The following is a 6,653-nucleotide window of genomic DNA, read 5'->3' as shown; positions in this document are numbered from 1 at the left end:
CTCCCTCTCTCAGGGTGGGTTGTCGCGCCCCCGCCCCCTCTTGCCTCACGCAGCACCTCACGAACGTTGTCGCCTGCGATGATCTTCTCGCCCCTTCGATCCGACTGCAGACGGCGGAAGGTGGCCAAGGGTTGCGGAGGGATGGGAGGGAGGGAGGGAGGGGAAGGGTGGGCAGGAACGAGGAGGGATTGGGGCGTGAGGGAGGAATAATGAGCTCTGTGGCACGGGAAAGAGAGAGAGAGAGAGAGAGGACTGATGCCCAGTTGGTCAGGACTTACGGCTTTAATAAGAGCCGCTGGAGTGGGAATAATTCAGTGGAAGGTACCTCCACTTGGAGATGCGGAGGGGGGAGTTGTGTTTCAGTCATCTTGGCACATCCCAAGTCACACGAGTGGGTGGGTGAGTGGGGGAGGGAGCGATGAGGTAAACTAGCCCCTATCACAAGCACCAGCCTGTCTGGGAGATTTAAAAAGAAATCTCACCGAATCCTGCCTCTCTTTTCAAATAAATCGACGGCTGACAGATTTGCAATCTGCTGTCTCATTCTTTCCAGACAGTGGGGGGGTGCTCGTTCCCCTCCCGCCACCGCACATCTCCCCCCGCCTCCCCCCCCCCGCCTAGTCACCCCTCCTCCTCCACCCCCCCCCCCCACATCCCTGTCCCCTCCCCCTTCACCTCCCCCTTCTCCGCATTCCCCCATTTTCCCTCTGCTCCCCTCCTCCACCGCCACTTCCCCTCCACCTCCCTCCCTTCCTCGCACTCCATCCCACTTCCTCACGCCCCTCCCATTCCCCTTCCCTATTTAGTCAGCAGGGTGGCGATCGCTCGCTGTGTAACTGTACAGAGTCACTGTTTATTCAGCAGGGTGAGGATCGCTCGCTGTGTAACTGTACAGAGTCACTGTTTATTCAGCAGGGTGAGGATCACTCACTGTGTAACTGTACAGAGTCACTGTTTATTCAGCAGGGTGAGGATCACTCACTGTGTAACTGTACAGAGTCACTGTTTATTCAGCAGGGTGAGGGCCACTCACTGTGTAACTATACAGAGTCACTGTTTATTCAGCAGGGTGAGGGTCACTCACTGTGTAACTGTACAGAGTCACTGTTTATCCAGCAGGGTGAGGATCACTCACTGTGTAACTGTACAGAGTCAATGTTTATTCAGCAGGGTGAGGGTCACTCACTGTGTAACTGTACAGAGTCACTGTTTATTCAGGGTGAGGATCACTCACTGTGTAACTGTACAGAGTCACTGTTTATTCAGCAGGGTGAGGATCACTCACTGTGTAACTGTACAGAGTCACTGTTTATTCATGGTGAGGATCACTCACTGTGTAACTGTACAGAGTCACTGTTTATTCAGCAGGGTGAGGATCACTCACTGTGTCACTGTACAGAGTCACTGTTTATTCAGCAGGGTGAGGATCACTCACTGTGTAACTGTACAGAGTCACTGTTTATTCAGCAGGGTGAGGGTCACTCACTGTGTAACTGTACAGAGTCACTGTTTATTCAGCAGGGTGAGGATCACTCACTGAGTAACTGTACAGAGTCAATGTTTATTCAGCAGGGTGAGGGTCACTCACTGTGTAACTGTACAGAGTCACTGTTTATTCAGCAGGGTGAGGATCACTCACTGTGTAACTGTACAGAGTCACTGTTTATTCAGGGTGAAGATCACTCACTGTGTAACTGTACAGAGTCACTGTTTATTCAGCAGGGTGAGGGTCACTCACTGTGTAACTGTACAGAGTCACTGTTCATTCAGCAGGGTGAGGGTCACTCACTGTGTAACTGTACAGAGTCACTGTTTATTCAGCAGGGTGAGGATCACTCACTGTGTAACTGTACAGAGTCACTGTTTATTCAGCAGGGTGAGGGTCACTCACTGTGTAACTGTACAGAGTCACTGTTTATTCAGCAGGGTGAGGGTCACTCACTGTGTAACTGTACAGAGTCACTGTTTATTCAGCAGGGTGAGGATCACTCACTGTGTAACTGTACAGAGTCACTGTTTATTCAGCAGGGTGAGGGTCACTCACTGTGTAACTGTACAGAGTCACTGTTTATTCAGCAGGGTGGCGATCGCTCGCTGTGTAACTGTACAGAGTCACTGTTTATTCAGCAGGGTGAGGATCACTCACTGTGTAACTGTACAGAGTCACTGTTCATTCAGCAGGGTGAGGATCACTCACTGTGTAACTGTACAGAGTCACTGTTTATTCAGCAGGGTGAGGGTCACTCACTGTGTCACTGTACAGAGTCACTGTTTATTCAGCAGGGTGAGGGTCACTCACTGTGTAACTGTACAGAGTCACTGTTTATTCAGCAGGATGAGGTTCACTCACTGTGTCACTGTATAGAGTCACTGTTTATTCAGCAGGGTGAGGATCACTCACTGTGTAACTGTACAGAGTCACTGTTTATTCAACAGGGTGAGGATCACTCACTGTGTAACTGTACAGAGTCACTGTTTATTCAGCAGGGTGAGGATCACTCACTGTGTAACTGTACAGAGTCACTGTTTATTCAGCAGGGTGAGGATCACTCACTGTGTAACTGTACAGAGTCACTGTTTATTCAGCAGGGTGAGGATCACTCACTGTGTAACTGTACAGAGTCACTGTTTATTCAGCAGGGTGAGGATCACTCACTGTGTAACTGTACAGAGTCACTGTTTATTCAGCAGGGTGAGGGTCACTCACTGTGTAACTGTACAGAGTCACTGTTTATTCAGCAGGGTGAGGATCACTCACTGAGTAACTGTACAGAGTCAATGTTTATTCAGCAGGGTGAGGGTCACTCACTGTGTAACTGTACAGAGTCACTGTTTATTCAGCAGGGTGAGGATCACTCACTGTGTAACTGTACAGAGTCACTGTTTATTCAGGGTGAAGATCACTCACTGTGTAACTGTACAGAGTCACTGTTTATTCAGCAGGGTGAGGGTCACTCACTGTGTAACTGTACAGAGTCACTGTTCATTCAGCAGGGTGAGGGTCACTCACTGTGTAACTGTACAGAGTCACTGTTTATTCAGCAGGGTGAGGATCACTCACTGTGTAACTGTACAGAGTCACTGTTTATTCAGCAGGGTGAGGGTCACTCACTGTGTAACTGTACAGAGTCACTGTTTATTCAGCAGGGTGAGGGTCACTCACTGTGTAACTGTACAGAGTCACTGTTTATTCAGCAGGGTGAGGATCACTCACTGTGTAACTGTACAGAGTCACTGTTTATTCAGCAGGGTGAGGGTCACTCACTGTGTAACTGTACAGAGTCACTGTTTATTCAGCAGGGTGGCGATCGCTCGCTGTGTAACTGTACAGAGTCACTGTTTATTCAGCAGGGTGAGGATCACTCACTGTGTAACTGTACAGAGTCACTGTTCATTCAGCAGGGTGAGGATCATTCACTGTGTAACTGTACAGAGTCACTGTTTATTCAGCAGGGTGAGGGTCACTCACTGTGTCACTGTACAGAGTCACTGTTTATTCAGCAGGGTGAGGGTCACTCACTGTGTAACTGTACAGAGTCACTGTTTATTCAGCAGGATGAGGTTCACTCACTGTGTCACTGTATAGAGTCACTGTTTATTCAGCAGGGTGAGGATCACTCACTGTGTAACTGTACAGAGTCACTGTTTATTCAACAGGGTGAGGATCACTCACTGTGTAACTGTACAGAGTCACTGTTTATTCAGCAGGGTGAGGATCACTCACTGTGTAACTGTACAGAGTCACTGTTTATTCAGCAGGGTGAGGATCACTCACTGTGTAACTGTACAGAGTCACTGTTTATTCAGGGTGAGGGTCACTCACTGTGTAACTGTACAGAGTCACTGTTTATTCAGGGTGAGGATCACTCACTGTGTAACTGTACAGAGTCACTGTTTATTCAGCAGGGTGAGGATCACTCACTGTGTAACTGTACAGAGTCACTGTTTATTCAGGGTGAGGGTCACTCACTGTGTAACTGTACAGAGTCACTGTTTATTCAGCAGGGCGAGGATCACTCACTGTGTAACTGTACAGAGTCACTGTTTATTCAGCAGGGTGAGGATCACTCACTGTGTAACTGTACAGAGTCACTGTTCATTCAGCAGGGTGAGGGTCACTCACTGTGTAACTGTACAGAGTCACTGTTTATTCAGCAGGGTGAGGATCACTCACTGTGTAACTGTACAGAGTCACTGTTTATTCAGCAGGGTGAGGATCACTCACTGTGTAACTGTACAGAGTCACTGTTTATTCAGCAGGATGAGGATCACTCACTGTGTAACTGTACAGAGTCACTGTTTATTCAGGGTGAGGATCACTCACTGTGTAACTGTACAGAGTCACTGTTTATTCAGGGTGAGGGGCACTCACTGTGTAACTGTACAGAGTCACTGTTTATTCAGCAGGGTGAGGATCACTCACTGTGTAACTGTACAGAGTCACTGTTTATTCAGCAGGGTGAGGATCACTCACTGTGTAACTGTACAGAGTCAGTGTTTATTCAGCAGGGTGAGAATCACTCACTGTGTAACTGTACAGAGTCACTGTTTATTCAGCAGGGTGAGGGTCACACACTGTGTAACTGTACAGAGTCACTGTTTATTCAGCAGGGTGAGGATCACTCACTGTGTAACTGTACAGAGTCACTGTTTATTCAGCAGGGTGAGGATCACTCACTGTGTAACTGTACAGAGTCACTGTTTATTCAGCAGGGTGAGGATCACTCACTGTGTAAATGTACAGAGTCAGTGTTTATTCAGCAGGGTGAAGGTCACTCACTGTGTAACTGTACAGAGTCACTGTTTATTCAGCAGGGTGTGGATCACTCACAGTGTAACTGTACAGCGCCACTGTTTATTCAGCAGTGTGAGGATCACTCACTGTGTAACTGTACAGAGTCACTGTTTATTCAGCAGAGTGAGGATCACTCACTGTGTAACTGCACAGAGTCACTGTTTATTCAGCAGGGTGAGGATCACTCACTGTGTAACTGTACAGAGTCAGTGTTTATTCAGCAGGGTGAGGGTCACTCACTGTGTAACTGTACAGAGTCACTGTTTATTCAGGGTGAGGGGCACTCACTGTGTAACTGTACAGAGTCACTGTTTATTCAGCAGGGTGAGGATCACTCACTGTGTAACTGTACAGAGTCACTGTTTATTCAGGGTGAGGATCACTCACTGTGTAACTGTACAGAGTCACTGTTTATTCAGCAGGGCGAGGGTCACTCACTGTGTAACTGTACAGAGTCACTGTTTATTCAGCAGGGTGAGGATCACTCACTGTGTAACTGTACAGAGTCACTGTTTATTCAGCAGGGTGAGGATCACTCACTGTGTAACTGCACAGAGTCACTGTTTATTCAGCAGGGTGAGGATCACTCACTGTGTAACTGTACAGAGTCAGTGTTTATTCAGCAGGGTGAAGGTCACTCACTGTGTAACTGTACAGAGTCACTGTTTATTCAGCAGGGTGAGGGTCACTCACTGTGTAACTGTACAGAGTCACTCTTTATTCAGGGTGAGGATCACTCACTGTGTAACTGTACAGAGTCACTGTTTATTCAGCAGGGCGAGGGTCACTCACTGTGTAACTGTACAGAGTCACTGTTTATTCAGCAGGGTGAGGATCACTCACTGTGTAACTGTACAGAGTCACTGTTTATTCAGCAGGGTGAGGATCACTCACTGTGTAACTGTACAGAGTCACTGTTTATTCAGCAGGGTGAGGATCACTCACTGTGTAACTGTACAGAGTCACTGTTTATTCAGGGTGAGGATCACTCACTGTGTAACTGTACAGAGTCACTGTTTATTCAGCAGGGTGAGGGTCACTCACAGTGTAACTGTACAGAGTCACTGTTTATTCAGGGTGAGGGTCACTCACTGTGTAACTGTACAGAGTCACTGTTTATTCAGCAGGGTGAGGGTCACTCACAGTGTAACTGTACAGAGTCACTGTTTATTCAGCAGGGTGAGGGTCACTCACAGTGTAACTGTACAGAGTCACTGTTTATTCAGCAGGGTGAGGGTCACTCACAGTGTAACTGTACAGAGTCACTGTTTATTCAGCAGGGTGAGGGTCACTCACTGTGTAACTGTACAGAGTCACTGTTTATTCAGGGTGAGGATCACTCACTGTGTAACTGTACAGAGTCACTGTTTATTCAGCAGGGTGAGGATCACTCACTGTGTCACTGTACAGAGTCACTGTTTATTCAGCAGGGTGAGGATCACTCACTGTGTAACTGTACAGAGTCACTGTTTATTCAGCAGGGTGAGGGTCACTCACTGTGTAACTGTACAGAGTCACTGTTTATTCAGCAGGGTGAGGATCACTCACTGAGTAACTGTACAGAGTCAATGTTTATTCAGCAGGGTGAGGGTCACTCACTGTGTAACTGTACAGAGTCACTGTTTATTCAGCAGGGTGAGGATCACTCACTGTGTAACTGTACAGAGTCACTGTTTATTCAGGGTGAAGATCACTCACTGTGTAACTGTACAGAGTCACTGTTTATTCAGCAGGGTGAGGGTCACTCACTGTGTAACTGTACAGAGTCACTGTTCATTCAGCAGGGTGAGGGTCACTCACTGTGTAACTGTACAGAGTCACTGTTTATTCAGCAGGGTGAGGATCACTCACTGTGTAA

At 47.6% G+C, this 6,653-nt stretch overlaps 2 protein-coding genes across 5 annotated transcripts in view; both read right to left on the bottom strand.

Moving 5' to 3' along the window:
* The window catches only part of gng3 (guanine nucleotide binding protein (G protein), gamma 3), a 9,212-nt gene extending 8,620 nt beyond the window's left edge, over positions 1-592 (bottom strand). For 2 of the 4 annotated variants that reach the window (XM_072489443.1, XM_072489442.1), the window contains exon 1: positions 1-271. This exon is cut by the window's left edge. The gene's annotated coding sequence lies outside the window, so the exon portion shown is untranslated. Of the gene's footprint in view, positions 272-482 lie in introns of those variants that run through there. The other 2 variants (XM_072489445.1, XM_072489444.1) reach the window with 2 other exon arrangements.
* The window catches only part of LOC140400210 (neurexin-2-like), a 2,085,493-nt gene that overhangs the window by 1,567,503 nt on the left and 511,337 nt on the right, over positions 1-6,653 (bottom strand). The window lies entirely within an intron of this gene.

This window comes from Scyliorhinus torazame, chromosome 24 (genome assembly GCF_047496885.1).
Source record: "Scyliorhinus torazame isolate Kashiwa2021f chromosome 24, sScyTor2.1, whole genome shotgun sequence".
Taxonomy (NCBI): Eukaryota; Metazoa; Chordata; class Chondrichthyes; order Carcharhiniformes; family Scyliorhinidae; genus Scyliorhinus; species Scyliorhinus torazame.
The sequence above is the reverse complement of the archived record's forward strand: the minus strand, read 5'-3'. Positions and strand labels throughout refer to the sequence as shown.